This window comes from Pseudorasbora parva, chromosome 5, assembly GCF_024679245.1.
Source record: "Pseudorasbora parva isolate DD20220531a chromosome 5, ASM2467924v1, whole genome shotgun sequence".
Lineage (NCBI taxonomy): Eukaryota > Metazoa > Chordata > Actinopteri > Cypriniformes > Gobionidae > Pseudorasbora > Pseudorasbora parva.
Window position 1 is genome coordinate 3,368,307 of NC_090176.1, and position 13,282 is coordinate 3,381,588.

The window sequence follows — 13,282 nt, forward strand, 5'->3', positions numbered from 1 at the left end:
TTGTAGCTGGTTTTCCTTGTCTTTTTCCAGCTGTTGCCCAAGACGGACTAAACTGTCAACAGAAGTAACTCCATTACTTCGAAGTTGACTTGCCATCTGAGGATTGATGTTCTTCAAGATCAGCTTAATGACTTCATCCTCTGCAATGTGTGGCTTCCAGCGTTTACACAGGGCACGGTACATATAAGCGAAATCTCTTATGCTTTCACCTTCCTGCTGTACACGTGTTCTTACTCTCTCTGCTAACTCATCCTCGTAGTCTTCCGACAAGAAAGCACCAAGAAACTTAGACTCAAACTCCTGCCAAGTGGTGGTTTCAAGTCGAGCAACATCCCACCAGTCTCTAGCTGTTCCATGAAGCACATTCCTGAGTGTGGCTATTAATTCTTCATCTGAAAGAGGATGAAGAGCCATGAAATCATAACATTTCTCCAGGAAGATCAATGGATCATCACAGTCTTCTAGTCTACCAAAGCAAGGAAATTGGATTTTAATAGGCTGTTTCCCCCCAAAACGTCCTCTACCTTCAACGGTGGTTACGGATTCATTTGTGGGATTAAGCTCAGAATCACCAAGTCCATTCTGAAATGTAGAATGGAGTCGCTGTAATCTGGTATTCACCACTGGAGTTTCCACCACAGGAGAAGGGGATGGTGACTTTATTGTTTGCACAGAAGCATTTGCTTTCCTGTAAATCTGCTGTGATGACTTGAGAACCTCAATGTCCATAGCTAATTGATGCAAATGCTGGGTGCACTGATGGAGTTCATCCTGTAAATTACTATTGGAGCTTGTATGAGCAATGAAGGTTTTCATTTGTTGAGTACATTGATCAGTGGCCTTTTGAATGAGATCCAGAGATGTAGCCATTGGTTCCAAGACACCATTGAAATCCTTTAATACCTCTGCATGATGATTCTTTAGTCGCCAATGCAGCATGTTATTAAACTCTTTTCTGAAGTGCTCAAACTGATTACTCATAAGCTGTTTTATTTCTGTTGTTTGTTTCCCAGATGCAGAATCCCCATTCAAAGTCAAAGTGTTTACAGCATCTTTCAACTCTCCAATTTCAGTGAAAAATGTGTCTTTTAGATTCTGGCATTGGGTTCTGGTCGTTTCACTCAATTGCTGAAGTGTCAGAGTGTCCATGAATCCAGTTGCTCCTAAGGAGGGCTGAGATGACGATGATAAAGGGGGCCGGAGATCAAAACTTCCTGTTAAGTCCATATCCAGCAGAGTATGTTGAGATGGAAGAGCTGGAAATCCTTCCAATGCACTAGGAAAAAGGGATGGAAAACCATCCTGATTCAAAGACATTATGTCCATAAGATCCTCTGTAAAGTCCTGGTTTGGAATTTGGTTTTGATCTCCCTCTATTCCATGACAAGACTTGCTTGAAGATGCAGCCATATTAAGTGTTGGGTTTTAGTCGGTTTGAATGATGAAGAGTGATTTTATTTGAGTACAATTTCCTTCTCACAAGCTTTAATATTTGGGTCCCATCTGGGGTGCCATTTTTTATGTAACGCTTTCTCACTTCTTTGTTTTGGGTTTTTTTTATTTGCTGGGGTGCCAGACAGGGTTTCTGTCATTACTTTAAACTTTAAGGAAAAAAACGTACAAAGGTCCTGTATAGTCTGTTTTGTCAATGGTCTTACACAAAACCTTTATAAGTGAGATAAGGAATTGATATCAGCGATGCAGGTAATAAAACCCATAATAAACCCTCTTTAAGCAAAACTCATTCAACACAACACATGTAGAATTTCTTTTTGATATATATTCAACCATGTGCATTTATCAAAAGTCCCAACATTTACATAAGTAGAGAACCAAAGAATTTCGAGAAAAAAACAAAAATATCAGTTCCAATTGTCCAGCCAAAAAATAGGCTAAATAAAAATAAATAAACAAAACTAGTTCAGTCCAAAAGGCATCAAAAAACAATCCAAAATACAAACGATAAATAATCAGCAACAAAAATAGTTCAAATAGTCAAAAAGTATAATAAGAGGAAATAAATAAATTATTCCCCTTAAAAACAGTCAAGTCAAAGTCAAACAGTCATCCACGGCAGGCTGGATTTTACTCACGACTCCTCATGGCCTTGTACACCTTTCCTTAGGCATTAATACGAGGCTGCAAACTCCCACTCCGTTCATTCATTTCGGGTTTTCAGACCAACCCTCTCATAGCGTTCTCCCTGCAGCGTCTCAACGACGAGCCGCTAGTAACTCAATGACGAGGATCCTTTCTCTTCATGCTCCGGAAAGCGCTCTCCATAGAACACGCCGACGAGTACTTCAACCCGCGGATAAAAAACAAATCGCCGCGGGAGTCTTTAAGGGGAGTTTCGCGAGCGTTTCAATGACACTCGACAGCCGCCGCCATCTTGCCACCATCTACCTTTTTGTCAGTGACGCACGTCCTCCAGATAAAGGTAAAGAGGCTGGACATAAGACGCCGCCATCTTAATTCGGCAATAGGGAACGATGCCTGTTTATACAAATGAATGATGACTGATAAATGAACAAGTCCTTGCACTTTATTTATTTTATGACATCGTCACAATATGACACGCTCTTGGGTAGGTTTAGGGTGGTGGGGTGGGGAGTTCGTATGTATAATACGCCATAAAGTGCGTATCATATGCACGCGAAAAACCGCGTACCATACGCACGCCAAAACTCATTTTGGCGTATACATTTCACGAGATTGCAAACTCGTACTATTTATACGCATTTTCGTGAGATCTGTCTCGTCTGTACTGTGCGTACATTTATGATCAGTGGTGGGCAGAGTTAGAGAGTTAGTGAAAATAGCCTTTGTCAACAAAGTTATTTATAGCCAAGAATAATAGACAAGCAATGTCCAAAATGTGAAATACTTAGCAAACGCTTGCATAATCTCTTAACATAAGATGAAGTGCACATCTATTAAAAAGACTATTATTTGTGTGTGAACTGATTGCTGGTTCTCATTTTGTGTAGCAGGTTTTACTTAAAGGGATTGTTCACTCAAAAACAATTTTCTAAATGTTTATCTGCTAAAGATTAGAGTAAGGTTTTTAACTCCAACCGTTGCAGTGTGATCGTCATATAATGCATATCCATGGGGATATTTTAGACTATGAGATCAATGAGAGTACGAACCCATATTAAACCATGCAGCTTGGGGCGACACATTGATGTCTTAAGACATGAAAGGATCGGTTACTGCGAGAAACCAAATAGTATATATGTAATTTTTGTTACCTTTTATCAGACAAACGTCATTTAATATTCCCAGTGCCATAGCTTCCGGTGAATAAGGTCAAAATAATAATTCAAAACACAACATTATCAACGTAAAGCAAAATGGATTGACAGGGCATTGCAAGTGTAACAGCATTTGTTGCCTAGTTAATTTGGCTACTAACCGTGAGGTTTGCAGCATGATGATCACCAAACTGGATTCAGGTGCGCTATAGGTGAGTGCGCGTGTGTGTGTGTGTGTGTGTGTGTGTGTGTGTGTGTGTGTGTGTGTGTGTGTGTGTGTGTGTGTGTGTGTGTGTGTGTGTGTGTGTATAAGGGATGTCTCATTTTTTGTTGTGGAGTGTTGACTAATATCCAGATACAGACACCATTTGTGTCTGCTATCTGCTTAATCGGATCACACCACCACACCTGACCCTAACTCTACCCTTAAACTGACCCACACCACCACACCTGTCCCTAACTCTACCCTTAAACTGACCCACACCACCACACCTGTCCCTAACTTTACCCTTAAACTGACCCACAACACCACACCTGTCCCTAACTCTACCCTTAAACTGACCCACACCACCACACCTGACCCTAACTTTACCCTTAAACTGACCCACACCACCACACCTGACCCTAACTCTACCCTTAAACTGACCCACACCACCACACCTGACCCTAACTCTACCCTTAGACTGACCCACACCACCACACCTGTCCCTAACTCTACCCTAAAACTGACCCACACCACCACACCTGACCCTAACTTTACCCTTAAACTGACCCACACTACCACACCTTTCCCTAACTTTACCCTTAAACTGACCCACACCACCACACCTGACCCTAACTCTATCCTTAAACTGACCCACACCACCACACCTGTCCCTAACTCTACCCTTAAACTGACCCACACCACCACACCTGACCCTAACTCTACCCTTAAACTGACCCACACCACCACACCTGACCCTAACTCTACCCTTAAACTGACCCACACCACCACACCTGTCTCTAACTCTACCCTTAAACTGACCCACACAACTACACCTGTCCCTAACTTTACCCTTAAACTGACCCACACCACCACACCTGACCCTAACTCTACCCTTAAACTGACCCACACCACCACACCTGTCTCTAACTCTACCCTTAAACTGACCCACAACACCACAACTGTCCCTAACTCTACCCTTAAACTGACCCACACCACCACACCTGTCCCTAACTCTACCCTTAAACTGACCCACACCACCACACCTGTCCCTAACTCTACCCTTAAACTGACCCACACCACCACACCTGTCTCTAACTCTACCCTTAAACTGACCACACCACCACACCTGACCCTAACTCTACCCTTAAACTGACCCACACCACCACACCTGACCCTAACTCTACCCTTAAACTGACCCACAACACCACACCTGTCCCTAACTCTACCCTTAAACTGACCCACACCACCACACCTGACCCTAACTTTACCCTTAAACTGACCCACACCACCACACCTGACCCTAACTCTACCCTTAAACTGACCCACACCACCACACCTGACCCTAACTCTACCCTTAGACTGACCCACACCACCACACCTGTCCCTAACTCTACCCTTAAACTGACCACACCACCACACCTGTCCCTAACTTTACCCGTAAACTGACCCACACCACCACACCTGTCCCTAACTTTACCCTTAAACTGACCCACACCACCACACCTGTCCCTAACTCTACCCTTAAACTGACCCACACCACCACACCTGACCCTAACTCTACCCTTAAACTGACCCATACCACCACACCTGTCCCTAACTCTACCCTTAAACTGACCCACACCACCACACCTGTCCCTAACTCTACCCTTAAACTGACCCACACCACCACACCTGTCCCTAACTCTACCCTTAAACTGACCCACACCACCACACCTGTCTCTAACTCTACCCTTAAACTGACCACACCACCACACCTGACCCTAACTCTACCCTTAAACTGACCCACACCACCACACCTGACCCTAACTCTACCCTTAAACTGACCCACACCACCACACCTGACCCTAACTCTACCCTTAAACTGACCCACACCACCACACCTGTCCCTAACTCTACCCTTAAACTGACCCACACCACCACACCTGTCCCTAACTTTACCCTTAAACTGACCCACAACACCACACCTGTCCCTAACTCTACCCTTAAACTGACCCACACCACCACACCTGACCCTAACTTTACCCTTAAACTGACCCACACCACCACACCTGACCCTAACTCTACCCTTAAACTGACCCACACCACCACGCCTGACCCTAACTCTACCCTTAGACTGACCCACACCACCACACCTGTCCCTAACTCTACCCTTAAACTGACCACACCACCACACCTGTCCCTAACTTTACCCTTAAACTGACCCACACCACCACACCTGTCCCTAACTTTACCCTTAAACTGACCCACACCACCACACCTGTCCCTAACTCTACCCTTAAACTGACCCACACCACCACACCTGACCCTAACTCTACCCTTAAACTGACCCATACCACCACACCTCACCCTAACTCTACCCTTAAACTGACCACACCACCACAACTGACCCTAACTCTACCCTTAAACTGACCCACACCACCACACCTGTCTCTAACTCTACCCTTAAACTGACCCACACCACCACACCTGTCTCTAACTCTACCCTTAAACTGACCACACCACCACACCTGACCCTAACTCTACCCTTAAACTGACCCACACCACCACACCTGACCCTAACTCTACCCTTAAACTGACCCACACCACCACACCTGTCCCTAACTCTACCCTTAAACTGACCACACCACCACACCTGTCCCTAACTTTACCCTTAAACTGACCATACCACCACACCTGTCCCTAACTTTACCCTTAAACTGACCCACACCACTACACCTGTCCCTAACTCTACCCTTAAACTGACCCACACCACCACACCTGTCCCTAACTTTACCCTTAAACTGACCCACACCACCACACCTGTCCCTAACTTTACCCTTAAACTGACCCACACCACTACACCTGTCTCTAACTCTACCCTTAAACTGACCCACACCACCACACCTGACCCTAACTTTACCCTTAAACTGACCCACACCACCACACCTGTCTCTAACTCTACCCTTAAACTGACCCACACCACCACACCTGTCTCTAACTCTACCCTTAAACTGACCACACCACCACACCTGTCCCTAACTTTACCCTTAAACTGACCCACACCACCACACCTGACCCTAACTTTACCCTTAAACTGACCCACACCACCACACCTGTCCCTAACTTTACCCTTAAACTGACCCACACCACTACACCTGTCTCTAACTCTACCCTTAAACTGACCCACACCACCACACCTGACCCTAACTTTACCCTTAAACTGACCCACACCACCACACCTGTCTCTAACTCTACCCTTAAACTGACCCACACCACCACACCTGTCTCTAACTCTACCCTTAAACTGACCACACCACCACACCTGACCCTAACTCTACCCTTAAACTGACCCACACCACCACACCTGACCCTAACTCTACCCTTAAACTGACCCACACCACCACACCTGTCCCTAACTCTACCCTTAAACTGACCACACCACCACACCTGTCCCTAACTTTACCCTTAAACTGACCACACCACCACACCTGTCCCTAACTTTACCCTTAAACTGACCCACACCACTACACCTGTCCCTAACTCTACCCTTAAACTGACCCACACCACCACACCTGTCCCTAACTTTACCCTTAAACTGACCCACACCACCACACCTGTCCCTAACTTTACCCTTAAACTGACCCACACCACTACACCTGACCCTAACTTTACCCTTAAACTGACCCACACCACCACACCTGACCCTAACTTTACCCTTAAACTGACCCACACCACCACACCTGTCCCTAACTTTACCCTTAAACTGACCCACACCACCACACCTGACCCTAACTTTACCCTTAAACTGACCCACACCACCACACCTGACCCTAACTTTACCCTTAAACTGACCCACACCACCACACCTGTCTCTAACTCTACCCTTAAACTGACCCACACCACCACACCTGTCTCTAACTCTACCCTTAAACTGACCACACCACCACACCTGTCCCTAACTTTACCCTTAAACTGACCCACACCACCACACCTGACCCTAACTTTACCCTTAAACTGACCCACACCACCACACCTGTCCCTAACTTTACCCTTAAACTGACCCACACCACTACACCTGTCTCTAACTCTACCCTTAAACTGACCCACACCACCACACCTGACCCTAACTCTACCCTTAAACTGACCCACACCACCACACCTGTCTCTAACTCTACCCTTAAACTGACCCACACCACTACACCTGTCCCTAACTTTACCCTTAAACTGACCCACACCACCACACCTGACCCTAACTCTACCCTTAAACTGACCCACACCACCACACCTGTCTCTAACTCTACCCTTAAACTGACCCACAACACCACAACTGTCCCTAACTCTACCCTTAAACTGACCCACACCACCACACCTGTCCCTAACTCTACCCTTAAACTGACCCACACCACCACACCTGTCCCTAACTCTACCCTTAAACTGACCCACACCACCACACCTGTCTCTAACTCTACCCTTAAACTGACCACACCACCACACCTGACCCTAACTCTACCCTTAAACTGACCCACACCACCACACCTGACCCTAACTCTACCCTTAAACTGACCCACAACACCACACCTGTCCCTAACTCTACCCTTAAACTGACCCACACCACCACACCTGACCCTAACTTTACCCTTAAACTGACCCACACCACCACACCTGACCCTAACTCTACCCTTAAACTGACCCACACCACCACACCTGACCCTAACTCTACCCTTAGACTGACCCACACCACCACACCTGTCCCTAACTCTACCCTTAAACTGACCACACCACCACACCTGTCCCTAACTTTACCCGTAAACTGACCCACACCACCACACCTGTCCCTAACTTTACCCTTAAACTGACCCACACCACCACACCTGTCCCTAACTCTACCCTTAAACTGACCCACACCACCACACCTGACCCTAACTCTACCCTTAAACTGACCCATACCACCACACCTGTCCCTAACTCTACCCTTAAACTGACCCACACCACCACACCTGTCCCTAACTCTACCCTTAAACTGACCCACACCACCACACCTGTCCCTAACTCTACCCTTAAACTGACCCACACCACCACACCTGTCTCTAACTCTACCCTTAAACTGACCACACCACCACACCTGACCCTAACTCTACCCTTAAACTGACCCACACCACCACACCTGACCCTAACTCTACCCTTAAACTGACCCACACCACCACACCTGACCCTAACTCTACCCTTAAACTGACCCACACCACCACACCTGTCCCTAACTCTACCCTTAAACTGACCCACACCACCACACCTGTCCCTAACTTTACCCTTAAACTGACCCACAACACCACACCTGTCCCTAACTCTACCCTTAAACTGACCCACACCACCACACCTGACCCTAACTTTACCCTTAAACTGACCCACACCACCACACCTGACCCTAACTCTACCCTTAAACTGACCCACACCACCACGCCTGACCCTAACTCTACCCTTAGACTGACCCACACCACCACACCTGTCCCTAACTCTACCCTTAAACTGACCACACCACCACACCTGTCCCTAACTTTACCCTTAAACTGACCCACACCACCACACCTGTCCCTAACTTTACCCTTAAACTGACCCACACCACCACACCTGTCCCTAACTCTACCCTTAAACTGACCCACACCACCACACCTGACCCTAACTCTACCCTTAAACTGACCCATACCACCACACCTCACCCTAACTCTACCCTTAAACTGACCACACCACCACAACTGACCCTAACTCTACCCTTAAACTGACCCACACCACCACACCTGTCTCTAACTCTACCCTTAAACTGACCCACACCACCACACCTGTCTCTAACTCTACCCTTAAACTGACCACACCACCACACCTGACCCTAACTCTACCCTTAAACTGACCCACACCACCACACCTGACCCTAACTCTACCCTTAAACTGACCCACACCACCACACCTGTCCCTAACTCTACCCTTAAACTGACCACACCACCACACCTGTCCCTAACTTTACCCTTAAACTGACCATACCACCACACCTGTCCCTAACTTTACCCTTAAACTGACCCACACCACTACACCTGTCCCTAACTCTACCCTTAAACTGACCCACACCACCACACCTGTCCCTAACTTTACCCTTAAACTGACCCACACCACCACACCTGTCCCTAACTTTACCCTTAAACTGACCCACACCACTACACCTGTCTCTAACTCTACCCTTAAACTGACCCACACCACCACACCTGACCCTAACTTTACCCTTAAACTGACCCACACCACCACACCTGTCTCTAACTCTACCCTTAAACTGACCCACACCACCACACCTGTCTCTAACTCTACCCTTAAACTGACCACACCACCACACCTGTCCCTAACTTTACCCTTAAACTGACCCACACCACCACACCTGACCCTAACTTTACCCTTAAACTGACCCACACCACCACACCTGTCCCTAACTTTACCCTTAAACTGACCCACACCACTACACCTGTCTCTAACTCTACCCTTAAACTGACCCACACCACCACACCTGACCCTAACTTTACCCTTAAACTGACCCACACCACCACACCTGTCTCTAACTCTACCCTTAAACTGACCCACACCACCACACCTGTCTCTAACTCTACCCTTAAACTGACCACACCACCACACCTGACCCTAACTCTACCCTTAAACTGACCCACACCACCACACCTGACCCTAACTCTACCCTTAAACTGACCCACACCACCACACCTGTCCCTAACTCTACCCTTAAACTGACCACACCACCACACCTGTCCCTAACTTTACCCTTAAACTGACCACACCACCACACCTGTCCCTAACTTTACCCTTAAACTGACCCACACCACTACACCTGTCCCTAACTCTACCCTTAAACTGACCCACACCACCACACCTGTCCCTAACTTTACCCTTAAACTGACCCACACCACCACACCTGTCCCTAACTTTACCCTTAAACTGACCCACACCACTACACCTGACCCTAACTTTACCCTTAAACTGACCCACACCACCACACCTGACCCTAACTTTACCCTTAAACTGACCCACACCACCACACCTGTCCCTAACTTTACCCTTAAACTGACCCACACCACCACACCTGACCCTAACTTTACCCTTAAACTGACCCACACCACCACACCTGACCCTAACTTTACCCTTAAACTGACCCACACCACCACACCTGTCTCTAACTCTACCCTTAAACTGACCCACACCACCACACCTGTCTCTAACTCTACCCTTAAACTGACCACACCACCACACCTGTCCCTAACTTTACCCTTAAACTGACCCACACCACCACACCTGACCCTAACTTTACCCTTAAACTGACCCACACCACCACACCTGTCCCTAACTTTACCCTTAAACTGACCCACACCACTACACCTGTCTCTAACTCTACCCTTAAACTGACCCACACCACCACACCTGACCCTAACTTTACCCTTAAACTGACCCACACCACCACACCTGTCTCTAACTCTACCCTTAAACTGACCCACACCACCACACCTGTCTCAAACTCTACCCTTAAACTGACCACACCACCACACCTGTCCCTAACTTTACCCTTAAACTGACCCACACCACCACACCTGACCCTAACTTTACCCTTAAACTGACCCACACCACCACACCTGACCCTAACTCTACCCTTAAACTGACCCACACCACTACACCTGTCCCTAACTCTACCCTTAAACTGACCCACACCACCACACCTGACCCTAACTCTACCCTTAAACTGACCCACACCACCACACCTGACCCTAACTCTACCCTTAAACTGACCCACACCACTACACCTGTCCCTAACTCTACCCTTAAACTGACCCACACCACCACACCTGTCCCTAACTTTACCCTTAAACTGACCCACACCACCACACCTGACCCTAACTTTACCCTTAAACTGACCCACACCACCACACCCTAACTTTACCCGTATCCCACCTCAATATCATCAAAATTGTTTTGCAACAGAATATTAACTCAATAAATACATTATATACTTATTTTTGATGTAAGTACATTGTAGATAAGGCCACCTAATATAAAGTGGGACCATAAACTCTTTCTGTAATGAATGTGATAGACAGTAAATTATCAGTTAAGCTTTTTTAACAACTTATTCCAACAACAAAACTCAACATGTTCTTTAATATTTTTTCAGCAGGGTGCTCTGGGTTTGGAATGTGGTGGAGATGAACTCATTAGACAGGGATATTTTTAAAATGTGGATTTACAGTCAATTTTAGCATGAGGATTTAATGAAAAATGTCAGACTAATCGTGGTGGTTGTGGCTAAGAACAGGCAGGAGGGGTAGTGAACGGATAATTAACTGTAAATAAATAACTGTAAACCTGGATAAGTTCTACTAGCTAAAGAAATTTGAGGCAACTGCCTCTATTTTTTTTTTAAATGTTTGCAAACTTAAATATCATAAGGATAGCTAGTTTTTTTTTTTTATAACTTTACATCACAAATAAACATTAATTAAATTTATTTTAAAATCTTTAAATGTTAGTAGCAAAGTTACTTAAATATTTTGTGGCAACTGATTGGCTTTTTTTTTGTTTTTTTTGTCCCGTACTCAAATATCTGCATTTTACAACAAAAGCCCTATTCGGACGGTAATTTCTTCTTATGTGGACGGCCGTAAAAATACATTTGAATGCGACCTCAGTGATAAAGATCGTGCATTCGAATGGGACCTGTGACGCTTAATAGCATGGCCATCTACACAATACTCATTCCCTTACTCTCAGGGAACAGAGGTTATGTGAGTAACCACGGCATTCCCTTTCAAAAACGGTTCCTCGTATATTGTCGCTAGACACTTATGGGAACTCAGTTCAATCATGCCATGCTATTAAAGCTGACGACCTAACTCTGAACTCTTACCTGAGGAACAAATCCTGAGGCTATAGAGTAGAACTTTGGCCAGAAATCCAACTGGGCCTTGACGAGGGTCAGAGCCCACCGACGGAGTATCTAGCCTCACTATACAGAAAGAACTCGTCTGCAGTGCAGGGACTTCCAAGTTGTAAAATCTCAGAAATGTCATCAATTGATACATCACTGGACCAAGCCCATTAAGCAATCATGCCTCTCGTGGAGTGAGCTCTGACACCTATGGGGCATTGAAAGCCCTTAGAGGCATAGGCAAAAGAGATAGCGTCTACTATCCACTATACTATACTAGCCAGATAGCATAACATATAAAGTGGCCATAGAAACGCAATGACGGTGCAACAAATTAGTTTAATGAAAGATAAAGTTTAACAAACAGAGCATGGTGAAAAAAAACAAAAACAACTCTGACTACACATGTCTGCAAAGAAAGGTGAAACTTTCCTACCTCCAGTCCAAACAGAAGACAAGTTCGTTGTGAGTCTTCCGGTTCCTCTAGCTGCTACACTAAACACTAAACTACCGACAAGATAAACAACGTGAAACCCCTCACCAAGCTCCCACCAGCTCTCAACATAGTTCCTCAACGAGTTGCCACCAAAAGTTAAGCTAGTTAAGCTTTTTTTTTTAATGAATGAAACAGGTTGAACACCAACAACAGACAATGACGTTTCTTCACCTGAATGTCTTTCAAGGTGGCCTCAAGGCAATCTTCCAGTGCCAGCCAGTCAAACCAGTGCCGCTGGTCTCTCAGCCCCGCCCAGCGGGTGACACCTGGCAGTGCCCACAGACAGGGACCCGCCTAGGATTACACTGGACCCTGAGCCTCGGAAGTGTTTCTGATTCAGATTGTGAATTCAGATGTCTTTGCCTAAACCGCAGAGTCCCTGA

General features: G+C 46.2%; 1 protein-coding gene across 1 annotated transcript in view; it reads right to left on the minus strand.

Moving 5' to 3' along the window:
- LOC137075803 (bactericidal permeability-increasing protein-like) overlaps positions 1–12,953 on the minus strand; it is a 69,846-nt gene extending 56,893 nt beyond the window's left edge. The window contains exon 1 of the mRNA XM_067444757.1: positions 12,840–12,953. The gene's annotated coding sequence lies outside the window, so the exon portion shown is untranslated. The remainder of the gene's footprint in view (positions 1–12,839) is intronic.
- Positions 12,954–13,282: the final 329 nt, after the last annotated feature.